Consider the following 26,441-nt stretch of genomic DNA (forward strand, 5'->3'; position numbering starts at 1 on the left):
CAGTCCATGCAGAAGTATTTATGATCCACAGGAGGAGACTTTTATTTCACTCTTGCAAGCAGCCTGGTTGGCAAGCAGCCTGAGTGTGAGAGACATTTAAATAACTATTGACATACCGCTGAGGACATAATGAGAGAAGGTGGCACATGACCTCTGAGGTCACATGATTGCTGGAGCAACAGTGCTCTAAGCTCTTGACAGTTGGTCTTTGCCCACTTGCTGCTTTCCTGCCTCAACAGCCATTGGTAACAGTTAGAGAGACCTTGGCTTTTCAAAATTACTTACATTTACCTTTCATCTGGGCTTAACCGTGGACTTTCTCAGCCATTCAAGTTCATAGTTTGTAGAGATGTACTCTGTATCAATGGACAGGATTGCTTCCTGTTTTGTCTGTAGCTCTGGAAACTACATTAAGGCGTTGCTTGGGTAGTGTAGGTTTAAGGTGGTGAGGTCTAGCAGGGCAGTTGATGTGGTACTTTTGAGAGGTTACTGTTGTTTTTTAATGGAGATAAATGGGTTTGTTACGAGGCAGCCAGATGTAAGTTGGATATCAATAACAAACTTCCCACACAGATGGGAAAGAGTAGCATTTGTGGGGATCCTTTTCTGGGTGCCCCCTTTCTGATGGAGCCGTGGGTGTAGTTGTTGGAAATGAAACAGAAATCATTTCTGAAACATTTGTCCACTCTGCATGATTAATTTGTATACAGTGGTGCCTCGCACAGCGAGGTTAATCAATTCTGGATTAACCCTCGCTGTGTGAAAGCATCGTTGAACGGGGCAAGAAAACCAATTGGAACGCATTAAACAGTGTTTAATGCGTTCCAATTGGGCTGAATACTCACCGTTCAACGATGCTTCCGGGCGGCTGGCAGCCATTTTTGTGCCCTCCCCTCGCTGAACGAGGGTGCGAAAATGGCTGTGATCAGCTGTCCGGCGGGTCCAAAATGGCCGCCAGAACAGCCGAAATGGCCGGCCGCAGCGTTTTCGCGCCCTTGGTAAGCGAGGGGAGGGCGTGAAAACGCTGCACGCAGCCATTTTGGCTGTTCCGGAAGCGTTTTCACGCCCTCCCCTCGCTTACCAAGGGCGCGAAAACGCTGTGCGCGGCCATTTTGGGGTCGCGCGGCGGCCATTTTGGACCCGCCGACCAGCTGATCGGCAGGTCGCAAAGCGAAGGTCGGTAAGCGAACTGCTTACCGACCTTCGCTCTGTGAATTGTGCCCTATTTAGGTGCCATTTTGCGATCGCTTTTGAGATCGCAAAAATGGCATCGTTGCGCAGATTCGTCGCTCTACGGAGCAACCGTTCTGCGAGGCACCACTGTATTTCATCCCTAGCATTCATTAGATTGTATTCGGTTAATCTACTTCCTTAGTAACCACAATTAAAAAAACATTTTTGTTTGTTGTTCAGAAATGGACAACATACATCTTTACATATTGTTTCTGATTCTGAAGGGTTCCAAAGATTATTGTGCCTGAAATATTTACCCATTTAATGTGTTAATATGCCAGGATCTATTGACTTGTTCAGCTTAATAGTTCTCTTTCTGGGTTGATTTCTCTTATATTTATTTCCATATTCATAGTACTAATTACTTGCTCAAAATTTCAAGAGATTGTTGTTGTTGTTTAGTCATTTAGTTGTGTCCGACTCTTCGTGGCCCCATGGACCAGAGCACGCCAGGCCGTCCTGTCTTCCACTGCCTCCTGGAATTTGATCAAATTCATGTTGGTTGCTTCAGTGACACTTGCCAATCATCTCATCCTCTGTCGTCCCCTTCTCCTCTTTCCTTCACACTTTCCTAACATCAGAGTCTTTTCCAGGGAGTCTTCTCTTCTCATAAGACAGCCTAAGTATTGGAGCCTCAGAAGTATTGTTCTCCTTGCAGACCAGGGGCCTCTCCAGAGTCTCCTCCAGCACCACAATTCAAAAGCATCAATTCTTCAGCAGTCAGCTTTCTTTATGGTCCAGCTCCCACTTTCTTTATGGTCCAGCTCCCACTTCCCACTTCCATACATCACTACAGGAAAAATCATAACTTTGATATGTGGACTTTTGTTGGCAAGGTGATGTCTCTGCTTTTTAAGATGCTGTCGAAGTTTGTCATTGCTTTCCTCCCAAGAAGCAGGCATCTTTTAATTTCGTGGCTGCTGTCACCATCTGCAGTGATCATGGAGCCCAAGAAAGTAAAATCTGTCACTGCCTCCATATCTTCCCTTTCTATTTGCCAGGAGGTGATGGGACCAGTGGCCATGATCTTAGTTTTTTTTGTTTTTTTTTTGAGCTTCAGACCATTTTTTCACTCTCCTCTTTCACCCTCATTACGAGGTTCTTTAATTCCTCCTAATTTTTTGCCATCAGAGTGGTATCATCTGCATATCAGAGGTTGTTGATATTTCTTCCGGCAATCTTAATTCCGGCTTGGGATTCCTCCAGTCCAGCCTTTCGCATGATGTATTCTGCATGTAAGTTAAATAAGCAGGGGGACAATATACAGCCTTTTCGTACTCCTTTCCCAATTTTGAACCAATCAGTTATTCCATATCCAGTTCTAACTGTTGCTTCCTGTCCCACGTATAGATTTCTCAGGAGATAGATAAGGTAGTCCAGCACTCCCATTTTTAAGGACTTGCTATAGTTTTTTTAAAACATTTTTTTATTTTTTTTGACATACATACTACAGAGACAAATACAAAAAAGAACCAAAAAAAGACAGAAATACCTACAAAACAATAACACAAAAACAGTAACAAAACATACTAGACTAACAGAACATACAGTGGGGAGGTATATTTCCCATACCAGCTTATCTATTATGTAACTTCTGACTACAGAAATAATATATCCATGTGCATCTGCACATGCTCTATTCCACATCCCTATTTTGTATATCTAATTGTCTAAACATCCTAACTCTATTAAAAAGATATTATAAATTCCCTCATCTGCATTTCCATGAATCTGACTCTCATCATAAGCATTACTCATTTCCTCCTAAAAATTACTTATCTACCATAATATCCACACAGGCCTATTCCTTCCACGGTGATCTCCATTCTTATATACAGAAGACTGTGTATTTAATCTTGTAAGCATAAACACTCTTGTAGTTCAGACATATTTAATATTCCCATATACGTGCCCCAAAACAATACACCTGATATTATTATTCATCATCGTCTAGCCTTGAATTTCATGTCTGGCCGAATTTGCTTATATATCTTAAATCGATTGATTTCTATTATTTGTTCAGCAAATAGCTTCCTCCTTTCTAATTTTTATTTATCAACTCCAGTGTTGTCAAACCGGGATTGGGCTTCTGATTTGTCAACATTATACAGAGTATTTTCCAATTTTGAAATGCTATCTATAATATTTCTTTAAAACATTTTCAAAGCGATTAACTAATTTTCCCCCAATATAGTCAGCAGTATGATTTTGCAGTAAGGTAATGTATGATCCCTGGTCGTGAATTTCTGCCCGCAGCTTTGCCCATCCCCCCCCTTTATATTCTCTCCTACCGGAACACTCTTGATATAGATTCTCCCTTCCCCACCCCCCTTTCGTCTTTTTTAGGCATCTTTTGAAAAAAGGGAATGTCTCTCTTCCCTCTCTCTGGTTTCCCCTCGCCTGTCTCCGACAGCTGCTGTTTCATGATGGTTCCATCCCGCTGAGAAGGAACCTCTCTCTCCTTGCCAAGAATTTGTTTAAGTTCTTTATCCTTGCTGTTGATCTTTTCTTGCAAAGCAGAAAAAGTCATGTCCAGATCCATTCTGATCTCGTTAATTTGCCTCTTAAGATGATTAATGATGTTAAATTGACATTCTTGAAGGAGTCCCTTAAGATAATGCGTCATGAGTTCCAATGATGATTCTCCCCCTCCTTCCATAGCCGTAGCAATCAGCAGGTTTATTGCTCAAACTCCCCAAATGATTTATTAGCTAATCCACACTTAAAGTCTTGTGAGGGGATGATTAGCCGCCTTGTAGCCAAATACAAGAGTCAGTTTAGATTGTGTTGTGTGGAGTTATTTAAAGTTCAAGAAGCCAGTTTCTCTGAGGGGGGGGAGGGTTCAGAAGGGAGAAAGAAGAAAAGCAAGTTGGTTTTGTTTCCGCACTGTGGCGTGGTAAAGAAAACTTCAGTGTTCGAGGGCATCAACAAGTTTATGCCACTTGAGATGCTTCTCATCAGATTACCAATAGCAGATTTGATCTTTTACTTGCTATGGCTTAACAGCAGTTTCATTAATCTTCGTTCTGCAGTCAGATAATAAATCTCGATACCTCCCCCTCTATCCGAGCAGCTAACTCACCATAATGGCAACTTCACGAGACAGGTCGCATGCAGGAAAGGAACATTCCCAAAAAACAGACTGCCATCTGCGATTCGGTGGTTCCAAAGCCCCCACTTGCAAACAAGCCCCACTCTCCCGTGGAACTCACCCCCTCCTTCTCCAGGGGGGTCCTCTGACTCAGAGTAAACCCAGGGGAATCCAGAGCTCCGGAATTCCCCTGTTTTTGCTGCTCATGGCTCCGCCGGAAAAGGAGGACTTGCTATAGTTTTTTGTGATCCACACAGTCTAAGGTTTTTGTGTAGTCAATGAATCAGAAGTAGATGTTTCTCTGGAACTCTCTGCCTTTCTCCATAATCCAGCACATGTTAGCAATTTGGTCTCTAGTTCCTCTGCCCCTTCGAAATCCAGCTTGTATTTCTGGGAGTTCTCGGTCCACACACCTTGCAGTGTTTGTGATGACCAGCTTGTTCTCTTGACAAAACTCTTTTAGCCTTTGCCCTGCTTCATTTTGAACTCCAAGGTCAAACTTTCCTGTTGTTCCTTTTATCTCTTGACTCCCTACTTTAGCAGTCCAGTCCCCTAGAATGAGAAGAACATCTTTCTTTGGTGTCAGTTCTAGAAGGTGTGGTAAGTCTTCATAAAATTGGTCAATTTCAGTCTCCTCAACATTGGTGGTTGGTGCATAAACTTGGATTATTGTGATGTTGAAAGGTCTGCCTTGGATTTGTATTGAAATCATTCTATCATTTCTGAGATTATATCCCATTACAGCTTTTCCCATTCTTATGTTGACTATGAGGGTGGCTCCATTCCTTCTACAGGATGCTTGCCCACAATACTAGATATGATAAGTGTCTGAATTGAATTTGCCCATTCCTGTCCATTTTAGTTCACTGACACCCAGGATGTCAATGTTTATTCTTGCTATCTCTTGTTTGACCACGTCCAGCTACCCATGGTTCATAGATCTTACATTCCAGGTTCCTATGCAGTATTTTTCTTTGCAGCATCAGACTTCCCTTTCACTTCCAGGTATGTCCACAGCTGAGCGTCCTTTCGGCTTTGGCCCAACCACTTCATTAGCTCTGGAGCTATTTGCACTCGTCCTCTGCTCTTCCTCAGTAGCATGGGCCCATCTTCCAGTGTCATATCTTTTAGCCTTTTGTTTCTGTTCATGGGATATTCCTGGCAAAGATACTGGAGTGGCTTGCCCATTCCTACTCCAGGTGGATTGCGTTTAGTCAAAACTCTACACTATGACCTGTCCATCTTGGGTGTCCCTGCGCAGCATAGCCCATTGCTTCTCTGAATTACTCAAGCTCCTTCGCCACGTCAAGGCAGCAATCCATGAAGAGGTTAAAGAGATAGTGGTTTATAAATTTTAATACATGTAACATAACTATCTTCTAGGTAAAACAACATATCTTATGGTTAGGCACTGACCAGGTAAGGGATCAAAACTCAATTTAGATTTATTTATTTTTTACTACCTTCCCTTCTCATACAGGCCAAGACACCGACCAGGTAGGAGATTAAACCTAATTTTGGTTTATTTTTTCCATTTTTACCACCTTTCCTCCTTATGCAGGTGAAGACATTGACCAGGTAAGGAATCAAAACCAATTTCTGTTCATTTTTTTCTGTTTTAACAGCCTTCCCTCCTTATTCAGGTAAAGACACAGAGAAGGTAAGTGATGAAAACTAATTTTGGTTTATTTTTTGCATTTTTACCACCTTCCCACCTTATGAAGGTAAAGACACCAACCAGGTAAAAGATCAAACCTAATTTTGGTATTTTTTTCCATTTTGACAACCTTCCCTCCTTATGCAGATGAAGACATTAACCAGGTAAGGAATCAAAACCAATTTGTGTTTATTTTTTCCATTTTAACTGCCTTCCCTCCTTATTCAGGTAAAGACACTGAGAAGGTAAAAGATAAAAACTAATTTTGGTTTATTTTTTCCAGTTTTACCACCTTCCCTCCTTATGCAGGTAAAGACGCCAACCAGGTAAGAGATCAAACCTAATTTTGGTTTATTTTTTCCAGTTTGACAACGTTGCCTCCTTATACAGGCCAAGACACCAACCAGACAAGAGATCAAACCTAATTTTGGTTTATTTTTTTTCCAGTTTTACTGCCTTCCCTCCTGTGCTGTGATGTTTTTTGTGTTTTGGTGTGGGTTTTTTTCCAGCCCCATCACGTTCGGGCTGGCTGTGTGTATGTGGAGGGTGTTTTGGAGTTTTTTTTCCCAGCCCCATGGCGTTCCGCTGGGGCTGGCTGTGGGGGGGTGGCTTGTTTTTGAGTGTTTTTCCCAGCCCCATAGTGTTCCAATGAGGCTGGCTGTGTGGGGGGGTTGTGTTTTCCCCCCAGCCCCATGGCATTCCGCTGGGGCTGGCTGTGTGGTTTTTTGAGTGTTTTTTCCCCAGCCACATAGGGTTCTGCTGGGTCTGGCTGTGTTTTTGTTTGTTTGTTTATTTTGGTATGTTTGTTTTTTGGCCCCAGTGCATTCTTATGGGGCTTCCAGTGTTTTATTTTTATTTTATTTATTTATTTTCCCGGCCAGAACGTAAAAAATGGGGTTTCTATGTATTCCTATGGGAAATGGTGCTTTGACTTACGACCATTTTGAGCTATGCACATCTTCTAGAATGGATTATGGTCATAAATCAAGGCACCACTGTAGAGTGGTTACTTACCTTGAGCTAGATATCCTGGAGAGTGAAGTCAAGTGGGCCTTAGAAAGCATGGCTAACAACAAGGAAGTGGTGGCATTCCGGTCAAACATTTAAAATTTTAAAATATGACGCTGTTAAGGTGCTACATTCAATATCCCAGCAAGTTTGGAAAACTCAACAGTGGCCAGAAGATTGGAAAAGATCAGTCTACATCCCAATCCCAGAGAAGGGCAGTGCCAAAGAATGCTCCAACTATCATATAATTGCACTCATTTCACACACTAGCAAGATTATGCTCAAAATCCTACAAGGTAGGCTTCAGCAGTATGTGGACTGAGAACTCCCAGAAGTATAAGCTAGATTTCGAAGGGACAGAGTAACTCAAGACCAAATTGCTAACATGTGCTAGATTATGGAGAAAGGCAGAGAGTTCCAGAGAAACATCTACTTCTGCTTCATTGACTACACAAAAACCTTAGACTGTGTGGACCACAAAAAACAATGGCAAGTTCTTAAAAAATGGGAGTGCCTGACCACCTTATCTATCTCTTGAGAAATCTATATGTGGGATAGGAAGCAAAGTTAAAACTGGATCTGGAAAAACTAATTGGTTCAAAATTGGGAAAGGAATATGACAAGGTTGTGTATTGCCTCCCTGCTTATTTAACTTATATGCAGAGTACATCATGCGAAGGGCTGGATTGGATACATCCCAAAACGGAATTAAGATTGCTGGAAGAAATATTAACAACCTCAGATATGCAGATGATACCACTCTGATGGCAAAAAATGAGGAGGAATTAAAGAACCTCTTAATGAGGTTGAAAGAGGAGAGTGCAAAAAGCTTTTTCAAAAATGGTTTCAAACATTGTCATTTTGATTTTGCACTGTTATAAAGCCACTGTTTCTGGATTAGGGTTAGTGATATAGTGGAAGTTCCTCTAATATTTAAAAATAATACCGTCAGTATATGGAGGAAAGCGATGACAAACCTAGACAGCATCTTAAAAAGCAGAGACAGCATCTTGCCAACAAATGTCCGCATAGTCAAAGCTATGTTTTTTTTCCAGTAGTGATGTATGGAAGTGAGAGCTGGACCATAAAGAACGCTGACCACCGAAGAATTGATGCTTTTGAATTGTGGTGCTGGAGGAGACTCTCGAGAGTCCCCTGGTCTGCAAGGAGAACAAACCTATCCGTTTTGAAGAAAATCAACCATAAGTGCTCCCTGGAAAGACAGATCCTGAAGCTGAGGTCCAGAACTTTGGCCATCTCATGAGAAGAGAATACTCCCTGGAAAAGACTCTGATGTTGGGAAAGTGTGAAGGCAAGAGAAGGGGACGACAGAGGACGAGATGGCTGGACAGTGTCATCAAAGCGACCAACATGAATTTGACCCAACTCTGGGAGGCAGTGGAAGACAGGAGGGCCTGGCGTGCTCTAGTCCATGGGGTCACGAAAAGTCAGACACCACTAAATGACATATCAACAACAAACAAATGGCACTAAAAAAACACATTATAAAACAAAGTAATATGAAAAACTCAGAGGTGGGCTGGATGTTAATTGTTAAGGGCACTACGTATTGTATCAAGATGTACTGTATTCAAATCTGGGAAGGTCTAAGATATTGTACTGAAGGGGCTTCACAATATTGCTGCTTTGTTTTCAAGTCTTTTCTTAATAATTCCTAACATTGAGCTACTTAGTTTGAACAGCTGTATTTATTTCGTTGTCCACCACAACCTGGAGATTTCTATTTTAACTTTTTAGAGTACCTGTGAAGTTAGGATTTTTCTCCAGTGTGCACCATTTTAAACTTATTGGTTAGGTAGTTGGCTGGCACAGTAGTATTTCTGATGGGTGCTGTGCTTCTTGAAGTAATGAAAATACATGTTTTGGGAAATATATGGGCTAGAGGAGACAGCTGATCATGTTGATAGGATTCTCTGAGATGGAGAGGCAAGAGAGGCTTTCCTACATAAGCTGATTCCATCTATAGGGATTGGATTTGGAGGAATAAATCCCTTCAACATGCAGTGTTGGCAATATTATGGAAGCTTCTAATGGTTGCCTGAACTGGTGATTCAGCTGTAGCTGAGAAATGAAACTGTCAAGGCCAGTAGTGAGTGGGAATAAATAGGGCCTTCCTTCTTTGGCCTTGGAAGGAGGATGAGGTTCAGCACATGGAAGATAATGAAAAGGAGTGCTGGACGTGGATGTATTTGTCTGGGAGAGAAAAAGAGATAACAGTTTTATGGAAGATACTGGGGAGAAGCTGTTGCATACAGCATGAGGGCAAGTCAGCAAGACAAAAGGAGAGAAAACAGACTTGAGCAAAGTGCAGCCCATAAACTCTGTGCAAGTCTCAGCTCAGTCCCCAGAGTCTAGACCTATGAGCTCCACAATGCAATAAATCAATCAATATCATGAGTATTGCTAATTTTACCCTGTTAAGCTGCTGGGGTTTGCAGCTGACTATTGAAAACATACTATATTTAGGCCTGAAATAACCCTTATAAAAAAAAAAAACAGAAGGGACTGACTAACTGCTTGTTTCTTTCAGGTTTTTAAAAGGCTTTTGTTACGTGCCTTCTTTTGGCGACCCTAACTGGGTTTCCATGAATGTTCAAGGACTGGTTTAACCATTGCCACTTAAAAGTGTATTTCCATGTCCCAGTAGAGGTCTGAACCTAAGCCTCCTGAGTCCTGACTTCTATATTATCTGTTGCGCCTCCCTAGCTGTTTTTTTTAAAAAAGGCTGCCACCCACAACAAAGCCTGAAATGACTAATCACACCATTGGGGCGGTGGGGGGGGGGAATGAAGCCTCCTCTCTCCTCCTCCAAAGCACATCTGACCTCTCAGAGGAGCTGCCTCAAAGGAAAATCCTGGAGGGACTTTCGGCTGCCCATCCATGCACCTCAGGCACCAGAGCAGCCCAAACCATCACCAGCCAGCCAACAAGGCTTTGAGTCAGCTTTTGGGGTTCCCCCTTCCCCAAAGTGTCAGCCCAAGCTTCCCTGCCTCTGCCAATCAGCTTCTCTCGCTTCTCTGCCAACGCTGGCTCTTGACGAAGAGAGGTCCTTCTTGTCACAACCTCCTTTGAACTCAAGGGAGGGAAGAGGAAGGGTTAGCTCTGGCTGCTCTCTCTCATGGCCCTTGTCATTCTTTCCCACACAAGCCCACTGCTGACCTGACATCACACGTATCTTAAAACCTACTTCTTTAAAAAAAAAAACTATTACAGGAAGGGGGAAAGCAGAATTGGAGAGGGGGCTTCACGCTGTATCAAACCAACTTTAAGAAGTTATTCTGTCGCAAACCCCACATACCACTGCTCTGAAATGAAATAGGCAACTACACATGCCTGAAAATGGACTAAAGCAATGCAATCTGAATTGTAACAAAGGAAAAGAAGTCTCTGCCAGTGATCCCAAGAGAGCAGAAAAGAGACTGGAAAAGGCCAAGCTGGTTGGTTCGGTATCGGCTGCACACCATGTAGTCACTGCAAAATAGGTTGCACTTGACTGTCCCAACAGGAGGACAACATGGGGGATAAATCCTAATATATAGGCCCTTTTAAGATACAGTAGTCATGTCCTCAGCCCATTAGGACTTTAAATGTTAAAACCCACAGCCTGAATAAAGTCTGGAAAATAATAATCCTGTTCTGTCAAGTCAATTCTGACATGCAACCCTTTCCAGAGTTTTCTAGGCAAAGAGTAATAATAATCAAAGATATTTCACCTTTCTCTTTCTCTCTCTTTCTTTTTTCTTTTCTTTTGGTAGAGGTAGTCTGGAACTGTGCAGCTTGCCCAAGGCTACACAGGCTGGTTCTTCCCCTTGGAGGCAACAGTTTGGAATTGAACTGCCAACCTCCGGTTCCGCAGTCAGATACTCAAACCACTGAGCTATCCAGCCAGCTAGCAATTTACCAATACTGGATTCTTCAAAGCAAGTGTCATATCATCTTGCTCTCAAATCACTGTTAGCAGCCTAGCTGTGACATTTTATAACAGTTTCAGCTTCTGAACATTTTTAAGGGTTAGCCTCATACAAGAGTGTAATTGCACATTTAGAAGTACAGGTGCTCATCATGACAACCCTTATAGTGACCCTGCCTTGTCAGGAAAGTCTAAACACGCAACCCCTCTGGATAAGTGCATATCAAAGCAGGTCTTTTGTAAAGCCAATAGCTCTAAATGTTCCATGCAAGATGAATCCATGCTGATATACTTCACATTAAAAAAGGGCTAACTTGCAACAATATGCTGACCCTAGGAAAAGTCTTTGTCTTTCTCTGCTACTGTGAAGACTGCAGCTAAGCTCAGAAGAGGGGAGCCCAAGGGGTATAGCCAATGTCACAGTCTCTGTGCTCAGAAATGGCTGTGGCTTCAAGGTGACCTGGGGAACTCTGGCTCCACTACACCAGCCTGGTGACAAATAGAGCCCCTTCGACCCATCTGACTATAATCTTGACTTATTTATTCTCCTCCAGCCCATTATAAAATACTAACATATTTAGGACTGAAATACTGTTTTGTTGTTGACACATTAGGTGACAAGGATTAATAGAGCTGGAGGCTATAATAAGCACACAGGTGGGACCTTGCTCTGCGTTAACTTCTCCCTGTGGTTTCATGTTGTTAAATAAAAGAGAAGAGAGATCTCTGTAGGCTGGAGGCTATAAAGTAAAACTAACAGCATTTTCTTTTGGACACAGATTTACAGAAAGGCTAGAATCACTATCACCCAAAGCGTTCCAGATAAGATACCATGGTTGGTGGTAACAGCTGGGGGGGGGGGGGAATTAATAGGACCATACACCTCCCCCACAACAAGGGGACCAGACCAGTCTCAGAATCATATCTTGGGTAAAAGCCAATTAAAGTGGGTCTATAATCTGGATATCTCACCTTCTAAATACTACTATAGGATGGCAGAGACATCCATCCATCCATCCATGGACAAGCCTCCTGCTCCAAGATATTTTCCGGCAGCCCTGTAATATCAAGTAAGCTGGGAGATAGATTTGTCAAGTTTACCTAAGGAGCCTCAGGACTGAGCTGGAATTTGGACCTAGGTTTCTCTCGTCCTGGTCTGACTTTATAATAAATAACTGTGTGCCGTCAAGTCAATTCTGACTTATGGCAATCCTTTCACGAGTTTTCTAGTTAGAGACTCCTCAGAAGTGGTTCACCATTCCCTTCCTTTGGGGGCACCCTGGGACTGTGCAGCTTGCCCAGGGCCACCCAGGCTGGCTGTACTTGCAAGTGAGCAATCGAACACCCAACCTTTGATTTTACAGCCAGATGCCTAACTCACTGAGCTACTGACTTCAGTCATTGCATAATATTGGCTATTTTTAGGTATTACCAAGGCCAAAGAGACTGCAAAAGTATCCCATTAAAAGAGGAAATGGGCTTATGAGCAGATTAGAGAGGCTGATTCAGATACACAAGCCAACATGATGAAAGATGGGGAGATGGTCATCCACACAAGAAGACAACAGGATCCATGGATCCCTATCATATTGTTTTATCATGCTGGAAAGAGGAACATCCAGTACAGACAGTTCCCAGGTAAGCAATCTAACCCCAACCCTGTGCTTCCTTTTGGAACAGGAAACTGAGTCTGAAGGGCAATGAAAGGTCACAGAAACAGTCAAAAGGCAGGTTTTCTTTGAAGAGTCAAACAAATAAGCAATGGAGTAAGCAGTCCTCTGGAAAGGGACTTTTTGCCACGTATCTCCAGAGAATTAGCAAACAATTTTTAAAGGCAGATTCAAAATATTTCTGCATTACAAGAGCACAGAGCACTTCAAAGGAGAAATCAGTTCCAGGTCTGAGGCAATCTGAACAATCAACCCTGTCAGTCAAGACCAATTCAGTGAGGAGGAGAACTTGCAGGCTACCCGGGGGGGGGGGGTCTATGGGCCACAGCTTGGAACGCACCCACCCCACTTCCCGATTGTAAAGGAGTGTGAATGGGTTCATTTTCAAATTTTAGCAACTCCTCACTTTGCGCCGGAAATATCACAGGCGACGTCTTCTTAACTTTAACAACTTCTTCTCTATTAGTTTACAGGCAGATCAACATTATTCATGATAGGATCAAAAAAGCTTAACTCAGGCAACGTGCCATAACTATCCAACACATAGTCCCAAACACCTTCCATTGAACTCACAGGGGTGCTGGGCCAAACTTCTCCGCATTGGTTGGCTTCCAAAGGGCCGCGCTCCGCACTGCACAGACAGTGCCACAGCATGGGTGCCGAGCCCAATCTCCCTCAGGAGGGGGGTATTGTATCGCGAATCAGGTCTAATTACCTGCCGACCTCTCCCTTTATTCTTGGGGAAGACGATAACCGACCACTCTTAACGTTTCATATTTTACCTCTCCTCCTCCTTTTTTCGGATAGGATTTGGTAGCAGCCCGCCTAACTTTAGGTTGGGGAAATCTCTCAGCAACTCCTGCGTCTACACTGTCTCATATTCTCTCAACCTCTCCAGCTCCCTTTCCCGTTTCCATAACTCCAGATCTACCACCAACCACCACTCTCCCTGACATTCTCTCATCCCAAACTGACAGTTCCTGCTCCTCCCCTTTCTTACTCCCGCGCTTTTCCACTAAACTCACTTCAAATTTCCCACCTGGGCCACCTTCACAAGGAGTAATTCTTTGAGACTTCCAGCACTGGAAATAGATATATTTTTGTTTAAAAAAATTAAGAGGGGGGAATACCACAAGAGAAGCACATGTCATTCACTCTTGGAGCAAAGCTATGATCTACAGCAGTCGTTCTTAACCTTTTCTTTACCATGGACCCCCTTTAAGTATCTTTTGTTGCCTCAGACCACCAAGACTTAACTCAAGATTTAAAACCCTAAAGTGCATCAGATATTTATTTAAAGCTTCTCATGAAGGATCTCATTGACATATAATGGCAATACTTTTTAAGATGGCTGGAAGAAGCTTCATCTTGCTTTGAACAGCATGCACCCTTATTAACATCATCAGTTCTTTTATTTCTATTTATTTATTTATTTATTTATTTATTAAATGTATACCCCACCCATTTAGACCCAAGTCTACTCTGGGTGGCTAACAATAAAAATGGCATAAAAGCAATATAATAAAATAGAGAACAACATTTTACATTTCAAATTCAGCCAGCAGTCCATTCTGAGGCTCAGCCAAAATGTATTGTTATGAAATTAACTGCAATAATATCAAAAAGTCACTTTACCCAACAATAATCAAATGGTTTTATTAGCAGAAATAAAATAAAAGGTTAAAGAAACACGATCATGAATTTCCTCCAGACACTCACTCACACTGACAGGGACTCCTCCTGCAGCTTCTGCCTGACAACTCAGTAGTAAGGCATGTCACCTGCTGTCTCTCAGCCACTCAGCATCATTCAGTTTCACGTTCTCACTGTGCACAGAAATATCAAAGTCATTTGCTATCAAACAGTTATTTTCATAACCGATTTTTTACTTTTGTTTGTTTTTAATGGAAGCACTAGATAAGCTAAGTATTACAAAACAAGCAAGGGAAACTAAAATTTTCTTTTTCTTTCTTTCTTTCTTTCTTTCTTTCTTTCTTTCTTTTAACTGCAGAAGATCATAACATTTCTTCAAGCCTTCACAGACCCCCTGTGTGGACATTGCAGCTTCCCCGGAGGTCTGTGGCCCACAGGTTAAAAACCTCTGATCTATAGCACTTTCCTAGCTAGGGCCCAGGAATACTGGAACATTGTCCCTCTTACTCTGGAGTTTGTGGTTTCATTGAGTTCTGGAGTAGTTGTACCAGGAAGGTAGTGGCACATTACACACATGTCTGAAAATGAGGTAAATCATTTGAAGCAATTGTGTAACTGGTGGAAAACATCTTTAAACCCTCCCTCACTTGATACACGGTTGTTCAGATGCAGTGATTTATTTATTTTTAATGTTCAAAAATGAAGATCCTCCTTTATTGTACCTGCTTACTAAATTGGCTTGATGACCCAGTTTTAATACTGTCCTCCTTGTGCATTCGATTTTCATCTGTCGTAGATTTCTTTGACCCAGCTTTCCGGATTTTTAATATTAGTGAGATGAAGTAAACAAAATTCCTGCTGCAATCAATGGACCTGCAGCAGCCATAACAACTTGTAAATCTATTTTCTTGTTCCCTTTTAAATCCTGAAATAATTTCTCTAACACTTTTCTCACTAAAAAATATGATGATACTAAATAATATCTTGTACTAATAATCGTTGTCCTGCTGTTTCCTTTGATGCTCTTATTCACTTAAGAACATGAGCTTATATACAGAATCTGAATATAACAAAGCAACTGGATGAAGATGTTTAAACGACCAGCACAAATTCAAGCAACAATAGTAAAACTGCCAGTTCACAGAAGGATTCCAGATGCTGGTTTTCTCAACTCAAGCTCTCCTTGGCATTCTCTAATTGCATGAAGAAGTGAATCTCATTAGTCCATTACCAACACCATTGTTTTGTTATTTCTTTTGTTGTGTTTGCCTTGTTTTAGTTCCTGCATCAGAAAACTAAACTACTTTACCCAGCTACTACCATCAGCTAATGTTTGCTATGCTATAGATTAAAGCTTCTGGAAAAGAGGCTTTCACAAATGCATGGAAGAACTTGTATCTCAGTTCTCCCTTTATCAGTAATGTCACAGAAAAGGAAGAAGTGGATTTCGAGGATTTGCAGTGGAAAAATACTAAGCCAAACCCTTTACGCATCTGTCATTTCTCACTCCACTCCTGTGCCCAGCAAGATTCAGAAACTTGGAAATGTGGTTAAAGATGAGAAAGGATTTGTGGGGTAGGGCAACCTGAAATGAATATGATGGATAGAGGTAGTGTAGTGTCCCCCTTTCCCTTCCTCACCAGGGCTTCAAATCCTTCCTCCAAATCTGCTTTCTTGAAGGAAAATACAGTACAGTTTGGTTTCTGCAACACAGGCTTGTAACATGCAGTCTTGTCTCAGGAAGAGAGTCAGCTGAATCAGAAAAATACCCCATAGGGGAAGTGTTAAGTACTGTCCACCACTGCTTGCCAATCAAATCCACATTGCATTTCCCTTGTAAAAGCCAGATGTGCATTTCCCACATCACATGCACTTGCTGCTTCACAGCCAAAGTACAAACAACATGATGCTAATCATGTAATTCCAATCATATAACTTTCAGGAAGCAAATTGACAGCATTACAGGTCACGTTCCTAGGCCTTTCTTTGCTACTTTCCAGATATTTCCCATAAATCATACTGCTTGTTCACAATGGATGCTAGAGACCATTTCGCTTTTGGCAACTATTATCCTGATGAGTGCAAAATTGGAAAATGGAATTTATATCAGGGGCCCCTTTACCTCAAAGCTGCAGATGTACATTTAACTACTAGGAAATTTTCCTTCCAATCTTCAATATATCTGGAAGACTTCATAGTCTCAGGAATAAGAGAAGCCCAGAATTTGAGGCAATTTCAAAGCCAAGACCTATACAAAGCCATAATGTGCACACAAGCAACTGGCTGTTTATATGCTGAGAGCATTTTCTGTGCTTTCACAGAAACTCAAAACACCACTGTTCATCTTGCAATTGAACATTAAAATCTTGGATGTCAGTGACGGACCTTTGCAGGAGCCTTGATGCTACCCATTTTTCAGTTCTGCAGATACAAATTCTGCTGTGAAGATGCTAGATATTGCCATTCAGCCCTCACTTCTGACACATGAAATGGGAATATTTATGTGATCAACCCTGATCTACCTCATAAGAAATAAAGATGGTCAGCTACCTAATGAGCCAGATAATGAACTTTCCTTCCTGTTTGAAAGTACTGTATATTAATCTATACAAATATCAATGATACAATTAGTGGATGCCCTGGATCAAACCAAGGCAGCCCTTATGTCATGGAAATATGACTGTTCCTGGGAAAATAAAAATATACCAGAACTTTTGAAGACTAAAGTAATGATTAAATGCATGTTTAAAGAGAGAAATCCCATCAACCTAGTTGGAGTTACTATGGAATAGATGCCCATAAGAATGTATTATGAGACAGTCATTGGGCAGAAGAGAGTTGCCTTTTTCTGATGGAGGCCACATTTCCTCAGTGGTCTTTTGTACTTGTGAAACTGCACTACACATTGATGTTTCAGCTAACATTAAAACCTCCTGCAACACAGATACCTAACCTTAAAAAGCAGACTTCATATTTCCTCAACTGGCAAACAGATTGTTACAGGAAGCCCCCAAATAGGATGTGAGAACAATAATGCTTTCTGTTTACAATCCTCAGCAACTGGTATTGAGAGGGAAATTACAGATGATCTTGGATATTTCAGGTAGCTAGCTACCATAGCAGGGATGTGGTGGCGCTGCGGGCTAAACCGCAGAAGCCTGTGCTGCAGGGTCAGAAGACCAAGCAGTCGTAAGATAGAATCCACGCGACGGAGTGAGCGCCCGTCGCTTGTCCCAGCTCCCGCCAACCTAGTGGTTCGAAAGCATGCAAATGCGAGTAGATAAATAAGTACCACCTCGGTGGGAAGGTAAAACCGTGTTCCTTAGTCACGATGGCCACGTGACAACGGAAAGTGTCTTCAGACAAGCGCTGGCTCTACGGCTTGAAAAACGGGATGAGCACCGTCCCCTAGAGTCAGACACGACTGGACTAAAAATGTCAAGGGGAACCTTAACCTTTACAGCTACCATGGCACGTAGCTACAAAACGTCTCATCTCCTGTTCTTCCATCTACATTGATAGCCATCACACTGTACTGTCATATAATATTTACTGAAGTCCAAGAGTTCAGCTACATGCTGCATGAACAAGTGCCATGTTTTGCCTGTCCTGAATTTCTCATTATTTACCTTCATGTTTAGGATCATTTCTTGTTTTTGCTACTGTGACTGATAGGGACCTTCAGAGACTGCATGGTTCTTGAGTTCTAGCATTATGAAGGATGGAGAAAAAACCATTTCTGTGCTGTTTCTCCACTCCACTGCATCCCTTCCCCACATCCTTGCCTCTCTTCTAATGAGAAAAAGACCCAAACATAGGATTATTTTTTTTCTGCCGTGGAATTCCTCAGGCCCTTGATTATTTTGATAACCTTTCTTTGCACCTTTTCCAACCCCACAGCTTCCTCTACTGGAGAGAATGGGATACAGCACTGAAGGTGGGTAGTGGAAATATCCCATTCCTGCCAGTTTTACTGGGTGAGCCTAACTTCTAACATTACTGGGGACAGAGTAATCTCTAGTCACTTTCTCCACACAAGGCTTGATATTAACAGCCTCTTATCATATGTCACCCCACCTAGGTTATTTTTCTACCCTAAAGAAAAATCCTCAGCTTTCTAACATTTCCTTGTTGGAAGATGTGCCAACATTCTGGAGGTTTGTCTGGATTATTTTCCACCCTGCTGCCCATATGGATGAAGGGAAGCTCCAAAATATTGCCATATACATGACTAGATATAACAAAAACAACTGCAGAGCTGGAAGAGGCCTTATGGTCATCAAGTTCAGCCCTTGTCAATGATGGACAATGGGGAATCAAACTCCCAACCTCTGTCTCTGCAGCCAGAGACCTAAACCACTGAGTGATCCAGCAGTTTGCCTAGATAGATCATTTCTCAGAAAGTTGGGTCCTAAGCTTAAAAGGTTAAAAACAGTACCTTAAAGGGAGGGAAACAATCAGCAACCAGTGCTGGTCTTTCAAAGTAAGCACAAAATGATATCCTTACTGGACACTGGGGAATAACCTGAGTGACACATTTAGGATCTGGTGAAACCTTAGGATACTGTTAAAGAACAGTCTCACAGTGCACACCACAGCAATCTGAGCATGACGCAGCCAGGGCATGGAGAACGATTGCCAAATGAGAGTGACCCAAGGTGGATCATGGCGTAATAGAAACCTGGGGAATACTATGACAATGATGTTGAACGACAGTCCCCCAACAGCGCCTTCTGGGCCCAGAGTGACTGAAAGTTGTGACCACCCCCATCTAGTCAAAGCTCCACTAGGAAGTCCCAAGAAATATCAGAGTCAGTGGTTCCACAAGCTACCCAGAGAGTGCAAGGACACCTTTAGAGCCAATTTCTCTCTCCTTTTTTAAAACATATGTTAGGATGTGGTCATCCCCAGCAGCACTGAGGGGAGGGACTTCATTTTGGGCCCATCCTCACTGTAAGTGGAAAGAGAAACATCCGAAATACGTAGACAGTTGCTAGATATGTAGTCAATCCAAAGCCATCACCTTTCTTTTAGAACAGCAACACTGAATTAGAGAACTAAGTGTGGACAGGTGTGTGCGTCTTTATATGTAAATATTTAGGAATGTAGATGAAGTCACTGAATGCACATGAAAATGAGTGGCACTATGAGAATAAAGAACATGATGAAAGTCCTCATGCAGAGACATGGGGAAGGGCTTATTTGGTTGTAGCACCTCATTTAGGGAACGTCCTCCCCTTAGGAGTCTTAACCAATGCCAAAGCTTATCTCATTTCATTGCACGTTAAAACATTATTTCCCAAGGCCTTTGGGGATTAAAGATCATGTCTTGAATAGGCTGTGGAGGCTTCTTTATTGCTGTTGGCTTTAATTTTTTGTAGTTATGTTTTTAAAATATCAAATCAATTTATATTGTCCTATTGTTGTATTTCACTCTGAGATCCTAGGATATAGGGCAGGATGTAAGTCTTTAAATAAATAAATAAATAAATAAATAAATAAATAAATAAATAAATAAATAAATAAATAAATAAATAATTCTCATAGGAGAAAAAGAATGTTCAGTATAGGCAGTCCCTAAATAAGTAAGCCAAGATCAACCATTTTTCTTTTAGAATAGGCAATGAATTAGAAAATTGGTGTAAACTGGCATAAATTTATATCCACACAGTTATGAATTCTAAAGCAGCATTTGTGTGCACAAAACAAGGGAGGGAATGGCATTGCCATGAAGTAATAAAGCCTGATGGAGCAAAAGCAATTAAAGACTTAAGCAAGGAAAAGGCAACAATTGCAGAAAAAGCAAGAAAGGGTGCAATATATATCCTACAAGATGCTCTGAGGAAAAAGAAGCCGTTACTGATGGAGCAACCTAAGAAAATAGTCCTTAAGGCAGAAGAGTGAGGTAAACTTTGGGTGAAACGTCATGCAATCCTGACAGAATACTTAGTTGAGAAGCTCCTTGCAGAACTTGACCAAGTAAAATTTAAGGAAAGTACTAGCATGCCCGGGCACTATACATATGCATAGGTGTACCCAAATGATAAGACAAAAACATTTATTTGTGTGACTTGTTCTGGAAGGCTCAGAAGTATCTTGGAAAAGATTCCCAGCCAGGCATAATCATCCGTGAAGTTATCCTACTTCCTTGGCACAGAAGACCTCCTCTATAAAGAAAGCCCCATTTATCTTAGCTGCAGAGGCTTCATAGTAAGCAGGACACCAACACACAGTTCTGGATGGAAGAGAGACCTCTAGAAAGCTACACTGAATGCCAACAACATTTCCTATGAGCCTGAGCTTATCCTTTGTCACAAAGGAATTCATGTCAATGGCACCTACTTCTACTGTGGGGAAATGGCAAGGTACTCCGTATGTGACAAGTCTGTGCTCGACCACTTCCACGCTTGCAGCTTAGACAAAATGCGAGTACATTTCTCCCTTAAAAGTGTGATGGTGAAAGAGTAGTTGCCAACAAGCCATTTGGTTTATAAAACTTCTATCTTTACCCCCCACCCTATCAGCAGACACACACTTGTTCCTACAATCTATTAGTCACAGACTGACCTTGCCCCTCCTCCTGCACTTCTGTCCTGCTGTCCATCTGGCCCAACAGTTTCTCTTTCAGGCCCCTGCTCATCCCCTCCACCCCACTAGGGTGCTTAGCACTAGAGGAAGGCAAGATTTGGGGGCAAAGAGGCAGAGCCTACCCTTTGACATAAACCAGCCTCTCAAAGGGCAAGAAAAATTCCCTTCTGCTCTCATCGGTCCTTTGATATTAAAGCACTTCTTTATTGAAATTGCACTGCCTGTTCATACTGTTGATGCAAAACAAACTGCAGCTCCATGCCAGTACAAGTAAATCACACACAGCTCCTTTGTTGACTTTGGTGTTTCAGAAAGTTGCCTCTGCCAGGTCTTTTGCCAAGCACTGGTTCCTGGACAGATAACTTTTAACATCCAATCTCTCCCAGAACATTTTGATGTATAGATACAAAAAGGCAAGGACAATAGATATAAGCAGGTCTACCAAGAATGGGCTCCATGATCATGGCAGACGGTGACAGCAGCCATGAAATTAAAAGATGCCTGCTTTTTGGGAGGAAAGCGATGGCAAACCTAGACAGCATCTAAAAAGCAGAGACATCACCTTGCCAACAAAGGTCCGCATAGTCAAAGCTATGGTTTTTCCAGTAGTGTTGTATGGAAGTGAGAGCTGGACCATAAAGAAGGCTGGTCGCCAAAGAATTGGTGCTTATTTATTTTTTTAATTTATTTAATAATTTGGGATAGGGTATGGGATACAGAAGGTAAAGGGAAATGTAAGGGGGAAAGGGGGGGAGAGAAACACAAAATATACTGACATCCAGTCTATTCATATTGCAATATCAAAATGCAAACTTTCCATTTTTCTACTGTTCGCTGCCCTCCAGATTTTAATTTACATCCTAGTTTTGATCTATGTTATTCAAGCACTATCTGGTGATTCTAACCATAAATAACGTTCAGTTGCCTTTTGTAAAGGACAGTCTTTCGATACTTCTGATAAAATGTCCATTTCTGCTGCTTCCCATATCTTCTCAGTTAAGTTCCTCTTGTTTCAGTATCACTGGACTTTTCCAATTTTTGGCATAAAGAATTCTGGCTGTAGTGACTATATATATAACTAAGTACTTTTTTGCCTTATATTATCTGGTATCATACTCCCCTGGACTGCAAGGAGATCAAACCTATCCATTCTGAAGGAAATCAACCCTGAGTGCTCACTGGAAAGACAGATGCTGAAGCTGAGGCTCCAATACTTTGGCCATCTCATGAGAAGAGATGACTCCCTGGAAAAGCCCCTGATGTTGGGAAAGTGTGAAGGCAAGAGGAGAAGAGGACAACAGAGGACGAGATGGTTGGACAATGTCATCGAAGCGACCAACATGAATCTGACTCAACTCCGGGAGGCAGTGGAAGATAGGAGGGCTCTAGTCCATGGGGTCACGAAGAGTCGGACATGACTTAACGACTAAACAACAACAAAGAAGAATGGCCAGATTCGTTTTTAAAATCCATTTGGTTTGTTTCTTAGATTGGAAATGACACTTCTAAAAGACCTGCATGATCCTTTGAGAGATGACAAAATTATAACCCTACCTGATCACTCTGTGAACCCTCCTGAAGAAGAAACACCCACCTCATCCTGCTGGCCTTTGTGACGTTTGGGCTTTTTGCATTCTGGGGCACAGCAACACCAGTTTGCTCTGTGGGTAAATTCACCACTAATCTTCAAAGCAAGGACACCAATCCAGAAAGAAGACAGGGGTTACTGTGGTATATATAATGTACTTGCATAGTCCTCTTTTTGACATTACAATCTCTCTAAAGCAGGCTGCATGTTTCACACCACCAGGATGTCACCGTAACATCACTGAGCTATGCGCACCTGAATATTATTTGTATAGACTGGCAGTTATTCTGGAATACTCCTGAAAGAATCCTGTCAGGAAGTGGAGAAAAGGGAAAGTGATCCAAGTTCTGGGGAATAGGATGCTCTAGCTGTCAAAGAACTCATGCTTCTTCCTACTCATGCTCACAACACAACACTGAAGACTCTGGAGCCAATTTACAGTCCCCACCCGGGACTCTGATAAATAGAGAACCGGTTGGGGATTAGATTGCAGCTTTCTTGGCAGTACGGAGCAGTCTGAAGGCTGGGCCTTGGGCTGTCCTTGCTCTCTCCATGCAGCATATTCTGTTGCCCTGCCTTTCACTGCCTTCTGTTTCCCTGGGCCATTTCAATAGGCATTACATTTTCTTGAGTTTTGTTAAACTAGCCTATAGCTCAGATTGGATGCTCCTTACATTTATGTTGCTGTTTCCTTTTGTGTGTTAGATATGCAAGATGGTTTACTGTTTTGATGAGTTCTGGATTAGGGCATTGAATTCAAGGGACAAACAAGAACCACCCCCACTTAAGACTGCAGCGTCAATAACTTCCAAGCTGCAGATCTGGTACTGCCAAAAACTCAGCCAAAAACTTTATGCACCAAGGTAATTTAGAAGGACAGCCAGGAACAACAGCAGCAGCAGAACTGAATTCAAGTGTTCAGGCTGTCTCTCAAGAAACCAGTCAGCATGAAACTAGGCTTCACCAGACAAACCAGTCTCCACTGCCCACAAACCCTAAAGGCTAGACTTCTTGCAGTGTTGTAAGATCTTTGCTTTTTCAATTTAATGCCCTAATTCAGAACACATCAAAACAATGAACCACAAACTGTCTTTCTTTCTTTTTCTAAGAAATGAACTGTTGATTTTTTTGCAACTCAATGGTATCATTGCCTAAATTAAAACATTTTAAAGTTACACTAAGTTAGAATAAATGAGTGCTATTTTGTTTCATTTGTATATGATTCAGCAGTAAGCAGGATCACTTCCCCATTTGTAACAGCACCAGGACATCAGCATTCTATTCATTTTTGCCTTTTTTTCTTTTTGAATAAATTTTGTCTTAAGGCACGTAGTAGTAGTGGTGGTGGCGGCGGTGGTGGCAGTAGTATGGCTTTCTGGGTTGAGGTGATTGTCAATCTATTCAGCACTAAGTAATTCTTCCTTTTCTGCCTCTGAAATCAGAGAGAGCTTCAACCTCTCGGAACAGCTTTTTCTCTCTGTTGAAGTCTGTTACTGAAGACAGTCATGTTGCAATTGATTTTTTCAGTTGTAAATAATGAAACCTTTTATTCTTTCTACTACTAGTGTCTCAGAGTGAGTTGTTGAGACTGTGTCAGTTGATGAAAGATAAAGGGGCGGACTACTCTGGGGAACTTGAAGCTATTCTGTTCTGCAAATCACTACACTTCTGCTGAGCAGCTAGAGGAATTTAACCAACATTCAAAACCCTGCAACATTGTACAGTATATGTCCGTCCATGGGTCTATAGGCAGTGGTAGTAGGATAAAGAAATAAATTGGGCCAGGGAGAAGGGCAGCAGGGACCAAGTGGTAAGACAGTCTGTGCTGCCCTCTCTCACACACACACTACCGTATTTTGCTAGTGGGTGTTTGGAATCCATGTTTATTGTTGCTGTTCTACACTTGCTTAACTGTCTCTGTGAACCTTGGGCCCAGATTTCTAGATCTGAAAACCGTTTCAGATCCTGATATGTGCTTTTCATCCTCCTCCTCAGGGGTAATTGACATCTTTGCACCTTACATGCTGTGGACACACTGTATGTGGCTGGGTCTAACTATTTTTCCTTCCACAAAATGCATGCTGGCATCTCTTTTGGTCTAATGTCTGTTGTAAATTCAGTAATGTCAATATTGGCCTCTGAAGTAGGGTCCCAAACGTAGTGGAAGCTCCATTTCTGGGAAAGTCATACCTGTTAAATATCTGCATCTCTTGCATCTGCTAAAAGGACAAGAGTCCTGTGAGGAGAAAGGGTGGTGAGTAAATTGTTCATGAAAGGCCAAACAAAATGCCTTCAGTGGGGGATGTACCAACAACAATCCCTCAAAACTTTGTCTGTACCCACTGGGAGCCCCACCTTTACTCCCATCATGCTCTTGTGTGGCACAGAGCAAGCAGAAATGGGAATGTCCAACATAGGCAATTCCTTGATAAAGAATGTAACTCCATCAGTGCTCTTTCTTCTGGAACAGGAAACTGAATTAGAAAGTAGCTGTGGATTATTGTGTTTCTATATCTGCAGCTATGAATTCAAAAGAAATAATTGAATGCACATTGGTAGGAAATGAACAACATTATATTAATACAAAGAAGCTGCATGTGGAGAAAAAGATAATTGCAGACCTAATTGAGGAGGAAGTGAAATTTTACGAAGAGCAAAACAGGGCACTGAAAATTCTGCAAGATGCCCTGAAGAAAAAAGACAAGGTGCTAATAAAGAAAAAGAGAAAACAGACCTTACGGGGGAAGAGAAAGATGATTTTTGATGACATGCTGTGCAATATTGATAGATCTAGCTAAGAACATCTTTGAAGAACACAAGGTGGTAATATTTAAATGGCAAAGAAAACATCTATTATATATACTCGAGATGAGACTAAAACCATTTATTTGTGTGACTTGTGTGATTTCTGGAACGCTCCAAAGCATATTGGAAAAAGGAAGGTTACTTACCTGTAACCATGGTTCTTCGAGTGGTCCTCTATGAATCCACACAAATGGGTTTATACTGCGCCTGCACAGGACTCCTCAGAATATTCTAGAGCTTAAAAACATGTGATTAGTAGGACGTTTCCCCGTGGTGCGCATGCTCCACTCGCCCGTAATACCTCAGTTCTGAAATGTCCACCACTGTCAAGGCTCTGATTGTAACAAAGCTCAAGAACCAAAGTGATGGACAGCGGGGAGGATGGACGGGATGTGTGGATTCACAGAGGACCACTCAAAGAACCATGGTTACAGGTAAGTAACCTTCCTTTCTTCTTTGTGGCCTCTGTGAATGCACTCAAATGGGTGACTAGCAGGCTCATTTACCAGAAGGAGGGCCATCACGATAACAATTACATCAGCATAGCCCTTCCAAAATTTGCTTCCTTTTTGGCCCTGAGGTCCAGACAGTAGTGCGTCACAAAGGTCGATGGTGTGGACCAAGTGGCTGCTCGACAAATGTCAGAAACATCAATGCCACACAATAAGGCAGTCGAAGTAGGCATAGCTCTCGTAGAATGCGCCTTTAATGCATCTGGTGGAGCTTTGCTAGCTAGTTCATAGGCCAAGGTGAGAATAGATACTATCCACCTAGAAATCGTCTGTGAGGAGGCAGGCAAGCCTTTACGTGGGCCATGGAAGCAAATAATCTAGAGGAAGTGCGGAAGTCCTTAGGCCTAGAAGTGTAAAATGACAAAGCATGACGAACATCCAAGGAATGGACCATGTGTTCAACATCTGAAGAAGGATCTGGGAATAACGTTGGAAGAATCAAAGGTTGAGTAACATGAAAACTTGATACAACTTTGGGAAGAAAAGAGACATCAGGATATAAGATAACCTTGTCTGGGTGGAATTGTATATAAGGGGCATCAGCCCAAAGGGCAGCTAATTCACTCACTCATTGTGCAGAAGTTATTGCTACAAGAAATAGCGTCTTGAAAGAAAGGAGTCGAAGATCCAAATAAGCCAGTGGTTCAAACGGGGGGGGGGGGGGGAATAAGTGCTCGTAACACGACTTGAAGGGACCATTGAGGC

The 26,441-nt window shown here is 42.0% G+C and overlaps 1 long non-coding RNA gene across 1 annotated transcript; it reads left to right on the forward strand.

Moving 5' to 3' along the window:
- The first annotated feature begins 1,147 nt into the window (after positions 1-1,147).
- Positions 1,148-25,078, forward strand: LOC140703040 (uncharacterized). The gene is made up of 2 exons (XR_012082329.2): positions 1,148-6,307; positions 8,045-25,078. It is a non-coding gene; the product is annotated as an uncharacterized LOC140703040 (long non-coding RNA).
- The last annotated feature ends 1,363 nt before the right edge of the window (positions 25,079-26,441 follow it).

This window comes from Pogona vitticeps, chromosome 1, assembly GCF_051106095.1.
Source record: "Pogona vitticeps strain Pit_001003342236 chromosome 1, PviZW2.1, whole genome shotgun sequence".
In the NCBI taxonomy this organism is placed as follows: Eukaryota; Metazoa; Chordata; class Lepidosauria; order Squamata; family Agamidae; genus Pogona; species Pogona vitticeps.